We start from the raw sequence: 14,694 nt of genomic DNA on the forward strand, positions 1-14,694 counted from the left end.
AACCAATAAGTAAGTAAGTAAATAAGTAAACAAATAAATAAAAATGAAAAATCCTATGCTCCTTTACTTTTGACCTGTCACTAAGGTAGTTTTTTGTTTGGTTGGTTGGTTTGGCTTGGTTTGGTTTGGTTTTTAATGGGGAAGGGTTTCCTGGAAATTAAACCCATGGCCTTATGCATGCTAGGCAAACACTCCATCAATGATCTACAACTGTACAACTGTAACCCTTGATTTTTGAGAAATGGTCATGTTTTATAGTACAGGGTGGGTGGCCTTGACCTTCTCTGGCCTCAGATCTACTCTCTTCCTGCCTCTAGCTCCTGAGCGGTGGGATTTAGAGTGTGCACTACCATGTTCAGCCTCTATTACTTCTTTATCCCACCTCCACTAGCTCAGGCTGACTAACGACCTGTTAGTACTGTGGTTCTAACAGGCACTCTAAAGTCTGTACAAGTGTCATTCTGGGTTCTCCTCATTACCGCTCAGAATGCTGGGATAAAAAGTGATTAGATTCAAAACAGTATGGGCACAGACTGTGACAGAAGACTTAGAGAAATGAAAAGGGACTCATTACTCAATTGTTTTATACAGATAAGAAGGAAAATTGGAAGTTATTTGGGGATAAGAATCAAGTCATGACAGGGCAGCCATTTTGTTCTTACAAGCACAGTAACAATCAATATTGGTTCTAATTTGCTGTTCCTTGTAGGCTCTAGATTCCATCCCTACAATGGTGAAGCCATTTCAAAAACCAGGCCAGCTAAGGGAGCTGGTGATTCTTCTCATCACATTTAAAGGGGCTGGGGGAGACAAGGAGGAAGAGGAAGATCAGAAGAAGAGGGAGGAGGAGAAAGAGGAGGAAGAGGAGGCGGAGAAAGCAGCAGCTGCAGCTTTGTCAGTGCCATTAAATAGCCAGACTCTTATAAGCGCCACACATTGTGGTATTGTTAGTAAACACGTGCAGGTTCTCGGCTGCAGTCAGATGTCTTCTATGTGTAAATAAGGAACATCTCACATGCTAAGAATGCATTTGTTAGAATGAAGAGAATCAGCACATCAGAGACTTGACAAGTAGTCACATTGCAAACTAGATTTTCTTGGATGTTGCTACAAATATAATCCTACCATGTAACTGCACATTCTCTGTACAGTCGTAACCTCAGCAACATCCCATTGGGGATTTTCAACAAAATTTAAAAATTGCTGACAAGTCTTAGTAAATTTAACTATAGTGAGAATGTAAAAGTAACAGCTACAAGCTCTGACACAGCTAAACTGGTATTGCCCCCAATTATTTTACATTTAGTGACTGAGTTTTGGGTCAAAGGGTGTTAAAAAGAATCCAAGGCCCATAAAATAGCCAATGTACGTGAAGAGCCTAAGAAATGTCCACGTGGGGCTGAGGATACAGTCCTTGGTGCATAAGCACGAGTGCCTAGGTTTGGCTTCCCAGCACCCACCTAAAAAATCTGGGCGTGTCCTTAAGCACCTATAACCCCGAAGTAGGAGGCACAAACTGTCAAAGCCTGGGCTTTACTAGTTAGCAAGTCTAGACAACAAAAAAGTCCAGCGGGGTGTGCTGGCACACGCCTTTAATCCCAACACTCAGAAGGCAAAGGCAGGCAGATTTCTGTGAGTTCGAAGCCAGCCTGGTCTACAGAGTGAGTTCCAGGACAGCCAAGGCTACACAAAGAAACCTTGTCTTGAAAAACCAACCAAAACTAAAACCAAACAAAACCAGAGAGCCCAAGTTCAGTGAGAAACCCTGTCTCAAAAAAACAAAGTAGAGAACAAGTGAGGAAGATGCCTGACCTTTACGTCTGGCCTCCACACACCCATGTCAGGGTAGGCACACTTCAGTACTATGAAGACTTGATTTATGTCATGAGCTTAGGAAAACTAACATGAGAATTGACTGAAGCCATAAGCCAGGATCAAACCTTTCTCTACAGACATGATCGGAACCACTTCTCCAAGGTCATGGCAGAAAAGAGCTTTCATCTTCTTGCAATGCGATAAAGTACAGAAAGATCGTAAAAATTAATGGCAGGCCTACATACCCCACACATAGAGTCATGAGTATATAACCACCTACTTTCTTTCTTTCTTTGTTTCTTTCTTTCTTTCTTTCCTCTTTGGGCTTGGGGAGGGATTCCAAGACAGGGTTTCTCTGTGTTGCTCTGGCTGTCCTGGACTTGCTTTGTAGACCAGGCTGGCCTCAAACTCACTGCCTCTACCTACCAAGTTTTGGGATTAAAGAAGTGCACCACTATGCTTGGCTATATTTTTATTTCTTTAAGGTTCTAGTATTTAAAAATGATAATTAATGAAGGTTCATTAACTCTGTATATATCTGGTACAATGGATTCAAGTGGAGAAATGGAATAAAACCTTTAAATAACATAGGCAGCTCAAGAAGGCAAGCAGCTCTACCAAGGACGGGAGCACACCAAGCGGTTCCTTTCTGCATAGCTTACGTTTCCTGGGCCCTGTGCTGGGGACTGTTCATAGTGATATGCCTCATCAACCCATCAGTCCTCGCAGCAGCCTCTAGTGAGTAAGCTGCTCCAGGCTGCCAGGGAGGGAGCTCAGTGACCCGTGCAGCATGAACTGAGCAAAGAGAGCAAAGGGCACCAGGGGTCAGGGAGAAGGAGGGGCACCGAGGAAGACAACTTCTCGTACCAGGCAGAAAATCAGTTAACAATTTATGAGTGAAACCAAATAGCTGGCCAAGTTAAAAAAAAAAAAAAACAAAAAAACAAAACCCACCTATCTTTGTAGGCTAGAAAAAGATACGGCAGAACGGGTCTTACATGTTTACAGAGAAGACAGCTCTTCAGCTCCCTTTCCTCTTTGCAACTACCCATGGCCCATGAAGCACAGCATGTGGGTATGCCAGACTTGAACAATTCTGAAAACACCTCACATTTCATCTAACGAAAGGGGCCTAAAGTACTTAATGATGGTGGTATGAATTCAGTTACTATACAAGTGGCCACTGACAAAATGGAGAAGGCATCAGGAAAGCACTGCAGGTAGAACGCAGACCCACAAAGATATGGCAACATCCTTACCTGGAGCCTGTGAATGGGACCTTATTTAGACATAGCTGTTGCAGATATCAAGTCGCAGGGCTGAGGTCGCAGTGCATTATGGTGAGGCTCTAATTCAATGACTTCACAGGCTCCGTTCTCTGTATCTTATAACCAACAGGCAAGGCAGAGGAACATGTACTCGACTCTTCCCAGTATCCCCCACTTCACAAGCCTTGCCAGCTGCTTTACTAGCTGTGTTCCTGTGTAAGGCTGCCATGCTGCATGTAAGCTGTTTTTTTGTTCTTGTTTATAGTCCAGGTCCTTTATGTCTTTTTGTACGTTACACCATGAGTTCGTACGGAATGGGCTCCAGCAGCTCAGGCTCCATCCCCTTAGTCCTCACAAAGCATGCTTCTGTAAGTGGCGCAGGCTGGCGCTCCAGCTGAAGCCAGGTGCCCGTCTCTTTGCCTTCTTCTGGCCATTCTCCTTCATGCGCTTCAGGAAGCTGTCCCTGCTCTTAGAGCGCTTGATGTGCTCAATGCGCACATTGATGCTCTTGGCGAGAATCTTGCCCTTAACCTGCTTGTTCACTATGATGCCCATGGTATGTTGGGTGACACTGTAGACTCTTCCGGTTTTGCCGTAACACTTACAGGGCATTCTTTTTTGAACAGTACCCATTCCCTGGAGGTCTGTAGTATCACCCTTTCTGTAGATTCACATGTATGTGGCCAAAGGAACAACTCCATGTTCCCTAAAAGGCCTACAGAACAGATAGTGAGTGCCCCTCCTCTTTCCCTTTGTGTGTGTCATTTGGGCGAGTTACTGCGAGATGGCTTCCGCGGCCGCAAGCTTGTAAGCTGTTTTGTAAGGTGCCCTAAACAGATCGGTAGGGGCTGATGTTGAGAGTCAGGATACTCTCAAAATAAAGCTGACTAGTGGAAGTCACTTGCAAAATGGAAGTTTCCTTATTCATTATCTCAGTTACAGAAAGGGCAAAACCAGGCTAATGAGAAACAGCGATGCAGGCACAAGGACGGGGTAGTGCTGGGACCACACAGGAAAGACTTCTGGATGTTTCTGAGTCATATCCTGGGATTGGGATAGTGGCTATATGTTTCACTCTCTTTAAAAGCTTATTATATACACCAAAGTCTGCACAGACTTCAATAAAAATTAACTGAAAGTACCCCTAACTCCACCCCCATGAACACCTTCCTACTGTAAGTCCTGACAAGGGAGCCTAAGCTTCTGGAGGAAGGGGCTGGAGTCAGAGTCTTAGACACAGGTCGCGGTCATGGGTAAACATCAGACCTCTACTGACATGTTCCTCACACCAAACTCCTTTTTAAAAGACAAGGTGTGTGCTCCCAAACCCAACATGAATCTTCATACTGGGCCACCTGTACAGAGGAACAGGAAGGTTTTCTCTGTACAAGCCCACAACTTGTACACACCCAGCATATCCTGAGTGTCGCTTATAGCACTGTCACAGGTATTTTAGATGTGTCTGAAGGCTTTGCCCCAGGACTCTTGACCTACAAAGCCACTTTAGTATTTTTCTGAACTAAAAAAAAATAAATAAAATTTTTTTTTTTAAACTTTAACACTGTTTCAAATTCTCAAATAGTTCTCTGAGCCAACAAAAATCTAAATGTGGGTCATTAGGAATAACCATTTCACTAGTACAAGTATTTAACCAAAGTGAAAAATATCATTAAATTTGTCTACTACAGAATAAAGCCTGCTTTCTCAAAACAGATATTTGTGTGTGTGCATGTGGCTTGTGTATGCTTATACACATGTGTGCCCCTATTTATGTGCAGAGACCAGAAAGCCTTGGTTGTCATTCCACAGCTGCATGAATCTTGTTTTACTTTTAAAAGTTTTTTTAAAGATTTATTTTCTGTGTATGAGTGTTTTGTCTGTGTTTATGTCTGTGCACCACACGACCATCTGGTGTTCATAGAGGTCAGAAAACAGTGTCAGATACCCTGGTACTGGAGTTTGAATGGTTGTGAGCCACCATGTGGGTGCTGGGAACTGAATCCAGGTTTTCTCTTAGCTGCTAAGCCATCTTTCCAGCCACTTGGGTTTTCTTCTTTGAGACAGAAGCCTTCACTGGCCTGGAACTTACCAAGTAGTCCAGGCTAGCTAGCTAACAAGCCCCAGGATGCCAGCCGTCTCCGCTTCCTCAGCACCCCACTTTGTTCACAAGGGTCCTAGGGATCCAGCTCAGGTCCTCATGCTCCCAAGGCAAAGCATTTTACCTACAGAGCTATCTCCCCAGTCCAGCCAGCCCCCCAGAGGTATAAATGATCGGCTATTTCAAAAAGTATCTCCCCAAACAAAGACCACTCTAGCAAATCCCCAGGCATTTGTGTCACTTGTAAGGAGCAGAAGACGAAAGCTATCTGTCCCACCTCAGCTGCTGGGCCCCTCTCTTTCATCTGCATATCTATGGTGTTTCCCATAGAAGAGCTTGGTCTGTTACACATCTCTGAGAAAAATAGTTGCATTAGCCATTCAAGTTAGATTTATTTTCTTTCCATATAAACTCTGAGATTCAAAGGATTACTTTGTCTAATAATATCTACCAGGCTGCCTGCTGATGTACACCTATCTAGACATACAGACTCAAGCATATGTTTTTATGTATTTATAATGAAGCACTTTATCAGACTGTTTGCTTGCTTTAGGTTTATGAGTCTCTAGCCACTTGTGAGCCTGATGCCTACAGAGGCCAGAGGCCCTAAAGCACTGAGCCACCTCTCCAGCCTCTTGCTTCTGGAGCTCCATCTTCACAGTATTTTTATACTCTCTGCAATCCCTCAGAGCCACACCAGCAGAGTATGCCCTTGCTTCTGCTCTATAACCACTAGGCCTGCGCCTTCTGAAACATCAAGATAAGTCCCTAAATTTGGCTAAAGGTTGTCTATACCTTATGTGAAACAGACACAGTGAGTTTCCAGAGTCTGACACTAGATAAAACTATTTTGGGGCACTGGAATGTATCAGTCCACAACTATCTAATCTAAGAAATAAATATCTGAGCATAAAAGACACCGAAGGAAGGCTTTGTTCTCAGCTACCAAGATTCCTGGAGTAAGAGTTCAGCATGTGCACATGCAAAGCACTGGCAGAGGTCTGTGAGGGGCATCAAAGGCCAACTCTTTAAAAACCGACACTACTGTTAAATGTGCACAGTCCAAGACCCTGTCAACAGATCATGCAAATTATCTAAAATAGTTCTGAATCTCATGCTTTATCACAGTGATCATCCAGACCCCACTAGTTGGCTGGACACTTTATCAAAGCCCCATGTTCACTCACTCTTTAAGACTTACAGAGGGCTCGTCTATAATTAGAACTGGCGAGTTGCCAACATGTCCCAGTCAGACTCAAATGGGTATCTACAAAAATCACTGGCTGCTAAGAATAAGAATGAGAGAGTGGCTGATATAGTATTTCACTAAGCCAGGAACGCACAGTGCAATTTAAAATTGACACGGTGAGAGCTTATAGTCAAGCTCAATGGTGGCTCTGTAGTGCAAGCTTCCACAGGAACTGGACGCTAGACCTGGTTACAGCTTGACTCGAAAGATGGTGTCAAAACGCTTGCTGCTCAGAGGGCGAAGGAGGGGTCTGAGTGCTGCTCCCTTTTTATGCCTAGTCTTAAGAGTCCAGGTGGGTTTTCTCTTGGTGCCATTTCACTCCACAGAGAAAGCTAGCCCCACACAGAGCAGTTCACAAAAAAGTAGGGAATGCGGTGGCTGGCAGGGAGTGCAGGGCTCGGCTTTGATCACAGCTGCAGGCCCCACCTGCTTCAAAAGGCAGCAACCACACTGCTCTCCCACTCCCTTGCTCAAAACCACAAGAAATCAGCTGTGATAAGCTGACAGGGAAAACATTACCCAAACTGCTGACCCTGCTGCAGGCAGGGAAGAGCTGCCTCTGCTTGGCTTTGATTTTCCTAAGCCTGCGCCTGAGGGAGAGGCAGGAGGACTTTCTTCTTGCCTAATGCTCCCAACGGCAAGGTACATTCAGACAGCGCCTGGAGGAATACCAAGTGTAGAAGAAAGGGAAATAAATAAATAAGCAAAATAAGAACACAGGCTAAGTGCATAGGCAAGCAGTTGTCAGCAGCCAGGAAGGAAGATCATAGCATGACTCAAAGGCGGCTAGGTTTAAGGGGCTTTTGCGAAAACACACAGGGCTGGGACCCCACAGCGATCTTTGTCATGCTGCTGTCCTGCTGTGTGAAGCAGCTATGTATTACAAGCCTTACCTGAGCTTTGTTGCTGTCATTCCTATTGTTTAGTACGTATTCAAAGAACCGGACAGCAACAGAGCCTCTCCATGTTTGGCCAGCAAGCTGGATGCTGAGCAATGACAAGCAACAGTTTTTTTCTATGATACATACATGCATTCAGGTTGTTCCATGAACTGTGTGCAGCCTCTTTGAGACACATTGTGCCTTTACAACACAGCTCAAAATGAACCACCAGGCTGGCTGGTGCAACACTGGTCTGGTTCCCTTCAGCCTGCTGTGGCTTCCAAACCCATTCCACTCTAATATGGTCACTGTTGCCAACCAGGTGCCACAGGACCAAGTGTCCAGGATTTGCTGGGCCCTGACAATCCAGAAGTCCAGAGGCTTGCCTAATCACAGGAAGTTGTGTCCAGTATCAGAGCTCTGACCCACCAGGCCAAGGCCACAAACTGTGTCCCACAGAAACCAGACAGATGGAGTCTTGTGGGCACATGGGGTCTGGACAGAATGGAAAGCACTTGTACCACATAATAAAGACAGCTGGCTCCAGATCCAGCCAACTGCTACCATGTGAAGATGTGCCAGCAACTGCTAGGACTCCATGATTCAAGAGCAGTTATAAAGCCAGACTTTTACATAAAATCTTCCAATTTTTAAGTGTTAAAACCAATGTAAAGTTTTTAAAAACATAGGGAGAGCTACCAAATGTGACCCATGGCAATTATACTCATGACTTTCACATTTACTTAGCTCCATCTTTTCAGTTCCCTGCTGCTTCTGTGTGCCGTGACAGGATGGCACTAACTTTCACAATGTGCTGCAAGTGCTGGCCCTGTACAGCCTATCTCTCCTTCCCTTGCTGGGTTAGGTCATACCCTACTTATCTTCAGTTCTCTCTTCAAGACCCTCCTCCACTAAGCCTGAGGGGCAGGTGGGGTGCCTGTCTCCAAATGACTGGCATCACTATCTCCTAACCTGGGCACTGAGCAGGGTCACTCACCAGCTCTTTCCTTCTGCCCTCTGTATATTTTATCTCTCCAGCTAGAACACATGTTCTGTCCCAGACGCTGCATCAGATACTCCACCAACAGAATGCAGAGTTTGTCTGGGGCTTTGCACTCTGGAATAGGTCAGAGGGACTGGCTGACCACAGCTAGGGAGCTAAGACCTCAGGCCCTGACATCAAACAGGCCTGGGTTGCTTGATCTTTCTAAGCCTCAGTTTCTATACTTGCAGCCTAGGGCTACTATAATAAAATGCAACATAACCCAAATGTCTATGCATCCCATGAGACGAAGAGAGAGGATGTAAAGCACTGAGCCCTATGCCTGGCATGCAGTAAGCACTTGATAAATGTTGGTTGCTTCCATTATGACTGATCCCACTGGTAAGCCAGCATGGCATCAGTATAGCTTGGTTGTTAGCATGCATTTATTAACCACTTACACTGTAAGCGTAATGCCCCTGTTTTAGGGATGGTTTAAGTGGTTTGTCTATGGACTGACAAGCTGGCTCAGAGCTCATCTCTTATCCATGATGCTCATGACTTTGGTACAGCATTCACAGTGGCGGGGGGAGGGGATAACTCTGAACACAGTCTTCCCAAACTGAAAGCAGGACTGGCTTTGTGGACCACAACTTACTTCAAGGGCTGCCCTAGGTCTGACCATAGCTCAGAAGTCTCTGAAGGGAGTCTGCCTCTCTGTCAGTCTGACTTGGGTTCTTGGTTTGTCGGATAAACTAAGAATGATAAGGAAAGGGAAGCAAATCCAGAAACTACCATAAGGTTACAGCTAAAGGGGGCAAAAACTGTGATAGAGAGTAACTCATGATCAAGATGTCTTGTTGATTCATGAAACAATGGGAAAGGAATCAGAATGATGTGTATCCCCGGTATCCATGAAGAAGGCAGCAAAGAGGTGTGCCTTGTCTGGCCTTTCAGAGAGACAAAGAAAAGATGAGACCAGAAATGATGATCTCCAGTAGCAGTTGGAAGTCACAAAGGTGAGGCCACCTGTTGAGCTAGCCTAAACCCAGGTACTCTGCATGGGACAATCTCCTATGGTCTCTTGATGGGCAAGATTGGAGCATGTGGTATGTGATCATAAAGTTGACGAGACTCACATTTGACTGACTGGCGAGATTGAATTTAGCTTGGCAGAAGGCAGCCCAGTTCCAATCTCAGCTTTCCTCATTCACTATTCCATTCACATCTTAAGTAAAACAGATGTGCATTCTCACTCCTTCAAACAAGAAACTCTCATCTAACTCTTCAGTCTTCTAGTACCTGACTGTACAGCTGGTATACAGTGGTGCTCTGTAAATGATTACTGGTAGATTGCCAGAGTGGACCCACTAGGACAACAGAGTCCACTTCCAAAAAGACTAAATGGATAGATATGCTAACCCAGATCCAGCAAGGGACACTTAAAGGGACAGAGGCAAAGCCCTCCAATAGCCAGGACAGCAGAGGGATTGTGTTCAAAAGCAGTATCTAACTTATAGGGGTTGGGGGTGGGGTGATTTTTAGGAATTTGGCTAACTGCAAAGTAAGAACAGGATACAGTTTTCAACATAAACAGGACTCCTGGTCTACACTAATACAGTGATGGCCACCATAATATAAGAGCAATTGCTGCCCTCTCTCTCAGAAATTGAAGACAAAATGCAACCTTTCTGGTAGATGAATAGAAGATGCAGCGGCAATGAGCAGCAGAAGCTGTGGCCAATCTGAGGGATGCTGAATGCGTCTCTAGAGCAGGAACCAGGGAGCCCAGCAGAACCAAGGGACAGAGCTTAGAGTCTAAGCTTTGATATTGCAACATGATGCTGTCATCTACAAAGCTCATGAAATCAAGTTTGCTTTTTCGAGACAGGGTCTCTCTGTGTAGCCGTGGCTGTCCTGGACTCACTTTGTAGACCAGGCTGGCCTCAACTTCACAGCGATCCACCTGCCTCTGCTTCCTGAGTGCTGGGATTAAAGGTGTGCGCCACCACGCCCAGCTAAGTATAAATTTTTTTTTTTAAAGTAGCTTCATGAGTTTTCTGTTGGGCCATGCTCACAGATAGCCTTGACCGCATGCTGCTGTAGGCAGTGGGATCAACACACCTGGCTTAGAAAATGGGGCGGTGCACATAGAAGGGCAACTCACGTAAGCTTTTACACTAGGAACAAGACGAATTGCAGATACCTAAAAAAACAAGACAACTATGGTAAAGACAAAGGGAAGAAACTACGGAAGCAAGAAAAACAGAGAGGACACCATGGCAGGAAGAAGAAATACAGGCCTGGTCTAAAGGAGAGGCATGGGGACTTGAAGGAGGGATTTACATGAAAGAGAGGATAGGAAGGATTGAAAGGACATAGTGATTGACTCAATATGCAGCTGGGAATCAAAGACAGGAGCACATGACAAGAGGAGCTAAACACTATAACCTATGTAACGAGGACCAAAGCCCAGAACATCTAAGAGTCCCAAGTTATTAATGGATTTCAGCTTTACATCATATGCGCAGAGTATAATTTTCACATGCAGAAAAGGTAAGATTTTATAATGATATTTGAATTTACTACAAATTAGTTGTCTAAAGTTTACAGAAACAATGTTTAAAAAAAGTAAATCCATTAAGAACAAGAAGAAAATACCTCAGGCAAACAGCAATTAAAAGAACTGGAATGGGACATGATGTACCTGCTTGGAATCCCTGGACCAGGAGGCTAAGGTGGGAGCATCACAAGTTCAAAGCCAGCTTGGGCTACATAGCAGACTTGGCCTCAAAAGCCAGAAGAAAAAAAAAAAAAAAGAGTGGATTCAGACACACTACAGCAGACAAAACACACAGTGAGACAAAATGCTGCTGTTAGTGATAGAAAGATCAGCACATGATGGGCATTGAGCTCATCATGGATGTGTAACAATTATAAACTATTATCTCCAGTAACACGTCTCTCCATGAGGTAAAGGCTGTCAAGTCAAAGGAAAAACCGACAAGACTGCCAGCATAGTAGGAGGTTTTCACACACCTTTTCCAATTTCAACCTGACAGACGAAACAGCCAAATTGGTGAAGATAAAAGAAATCAAATCGTGCAGCTGACAAGCTAGCTCGTTTGTGTGTTAGACACAGAGTATAGCAGCCAACAACCAGAAAATAAATACTGTTTTGAATAAAGCTGAAAAGTCATGAACAGTGACTAGATGCTACATATAAGAATTAATCTCAACCAGTTTCTAGAGAATAGCACAATTCTTTGACAGGAACAGAACTGTTCAGAGTCAAGAGGAAACAGTGTTCTAAAATCGAAATGTTTGGGAAGGGGAATCCCCACACAATGTGTGGCTAAAACCAGAAGTTATTTAGAATTGAATAATAATGAAAATTCAGTGATTTCAAAACCTATGAGGTAACTATGAAGCAGACAGTTGGAAGGAAACGAACAGTCTTTAAAAAAAAAAAAAAAAAAAAAAAGCCAGGCTCCCTGAGAATTGGTCAGTAAGTGTTGACATTAGAGGCTAAGGAAGAAAATAAAGCAGAACAATGCCCAGAATGACACAGGTAAAAGCTGAACACAATCACATCAAATACAAACAAAAATAGACAGGATCAACAGAAAAAGTACTGATAAACGAGGCAAACACCTTTCTCTCCTTCTCAAAGCTTATCTTACAAACAAGGAAGACAAAATGAGAGCAAGTACAGGCATCCTGAACACAAAACCAGACAATTTCAGACATGGGGGAAAAGACACCTATAAAGGGTAAAATAACTTGATATCAGAAAACTTGGAAATCAGGGGAAACAGACAAATTTCTAGAGAAACAGAATCTATCAATACTGAATGCAAGACTATAATGGGACTTCCAGGTAAGATGGAAGAGCAGAGGCAGCCTCTGTGAGGGCAAGTGGAGAAGTCATGAATAGGAAGAAACGAATCTTATCCCAAAGAGAGAAACAGAAATAAAGCTCAGAAGACCAAGGAGGAAGGGAAAGGATGCTGGAAGGAGCAGGAATGGATGGGCCAGGCAGGACACTCGGACGATGTTTCCAGAGGTCAGTCACAGAATCCAGGCAGTGTGGCCTCTAGACAAACCCACAGCTCCTCCCAGTTGCAGACTCTCATAGTCAGAGTGTCTATTGCTGTGATGAAACTCTATGACCAAAATCAACTTGCGAGGAAAGAGCTTATTCGGTTTATACTTCCACATCATAGACCATCCCTGAAGTAACGCAGGACAGGAACTCAAAGAGGGCAGGAACCTGGAGGCAGAAGCCAAAGCAGAGGCCATCCATGGAGGAGTGCTGCTTACTGGCTTGCTCCTCATGGTTTGCTTAGTCTGCCTATTTATAGAACCCAGAATTACCCAGTGATGGCACCACCCACAACAAACTGAACCCTCCCCCATCAGTCACTAAAAGAAGGCCCTATATGTAGATCTTATGGAGGCATTTTCTCAATTGAGGTTCCCTCTCTTCAGATAATTCCAGCTTGTGTCAAGCTGACATAAAACTAGGCAGCACATAGGTTTTAATAAGAGACAGGTTAGCAGCAGGGAGAATCCCATTCTCTCGTGTTATATGAGTCTGAGGGCAGCAGCCAGGTACCACCATGAAAAAGAATGTGTCGTTAAAACTTGCATTTCCCCAAGAGCCTGAGATTAGGGAACAATCACAGGTTGGGGAGCCTCAGTCTGTCCCAGGAAAGCAGCTGTGAAGAATAGGCTGGCCAGACTCTGCCACCCGATAGGTGCAGGCAGGGTATGCAAGCTGAAGCATCAAAAAGAACGATAATTCTGCTCTGGTGGCTGGGAACAGATCTCATCAACTGAAAATTACCCTGGAGCCTGGCAGCACTGAGCCTGAGGCCTGTGGGAGATCACATTCAGGACACTACTACACTGCAACACAGCCCAAGAACTCTAAAGTTCCTAACATGATACCCACAGTATCATTTCTCCACTGCCAGTGCTGACCTCTGCCTCTTCTAACCTCAACGCAACCTTACTTTGCATGTTTTCAACACACTTGGTTTGGGAGACAGCCCTCCCAAACAATAGGGGGTATGACCTGGGGAGTCTTAGAGGATGAAAGAATCTTCCTAGCCCACTAGGCAAAGCTAAGCATGACCAGCAGAGGACCTAACACACAAACAAGGTATACTATTGCTATTTCTATTACTGTTTTATACGCTGAGACCAAGATTTATTTTTGGCTTATGATCCCAGAGGGTTGGGGCCAGCATGGCAGCAGGCAGCAGGCAGCAGACAGGACAGGTGGAGCTGGAAGCTGAGAGCTGAGGCCTCACATCTCCAAATACAAGCAGAAAGCAGAGAGATTGAACTCGTAATGGAACATGGCTTTAATACCCCAGCCCATGGCCAGTGACATACTTCCTCCAGCAAGGCTATACCCCCTACATCTACCCAAACAAGCACCACCAAATGGGGATGGGGTATTCAAACTCCTGAGCACATAGAGACCATTCTGGTTTGTTTGTTTGTTTGTTTGTTTAAGACAGGGATTCTCTGTGTAGTCTTGGCTGTCATGGACTCACTTTGTAGACCAGGTTGGCCTCGAACTCACAGCAATCCTCCTGCCTCTGCCTCCCAAGTGCTGGGATTAAAGGTGTATGCCACCATGCCCGGCCATAAGGGCCATTCTTATTCAAACCAGCACATAGGGGAAAGTGCAAGTGTGACGACAGCTGTGGTGGATGCCAGACACTAGTCTCATGCAAACTCGGCAACAGCTAAACCACAGGAACGATGAGACTCCACGGGTTCAGCTGACCCCACCTACTCTGTGCACGTGTCTAGCAGGCTCCAAGTTTTGAAGGTACAGAAAGAAGCCCCAACACAGCACTCCCACTCTGACTTCTCTCATTTCTACTGTTCAGCAGGACTTTTGTTGTACTGTATTCTAACAGATATCCTGTGGGTTATTTCTCTTCATATAGTCATCTACTCTTCTTCTCCATTTAAGGAAATACTTTTCTGTTCTGCAGGTTTCTTTCCCACCCCTTCCCTCTTTATATTTAGTAGCATCTTTATCTTATCACTTTACAAATTTATTTTCTAATAGTCTTTTAACTTTTTATTCCCCTTCTTATATTTACCTAATTTTGTTTCTAAACTTTTTCACTATCATTCTCCACTCTCCTCCTTTCTTCTTTGACATACTTAACTTTAAATCTCCTCTTTCTCTTCTCCTAGTTTCCTTCCTTCCTAAAGACATGATCTCACTACATGGCCCTGGCAGGCCTAGAACTTGCTATGTAGACCAGGCAGGCATCAAATTCACAAGAATCCTCCTGTGCTGAGATTAAAAGTGTGTGCCACCACTGTTATTCCAATAACATGTTTTAGGTTGCCTAGCAACCTCTGACATC

The 14,694-nt window shown here is 44.5% G+C and overlaps 1 protein-coding gene across 1 annotated transcript in view; it reads right to left on the minus strand.

Moving 5' to 3' along the window:
- Positions 1-14,694, minus strand: part of Shq1 (SHQ1, H/ACA ribonucleoprotein assembly factor) — a 110,780-nt gene that overhangs the window by 1,239 nt on the left and 94,847 nt on the right. The window lies entirely within an intron of this gene.

Source organism: Acomys russatus, chromosome 13, assembly GCF_903995435.1.
Source record: "Acomys russatus chromosome 13, mAcoRus1.1, whole genome shotgun sequence".
Classification (NCBI taxonomy): Eukaryota; Metazoa; Chordata; class Mammalia; order Rodentia; family Muridae; genus Acomys; species Acomys russatus.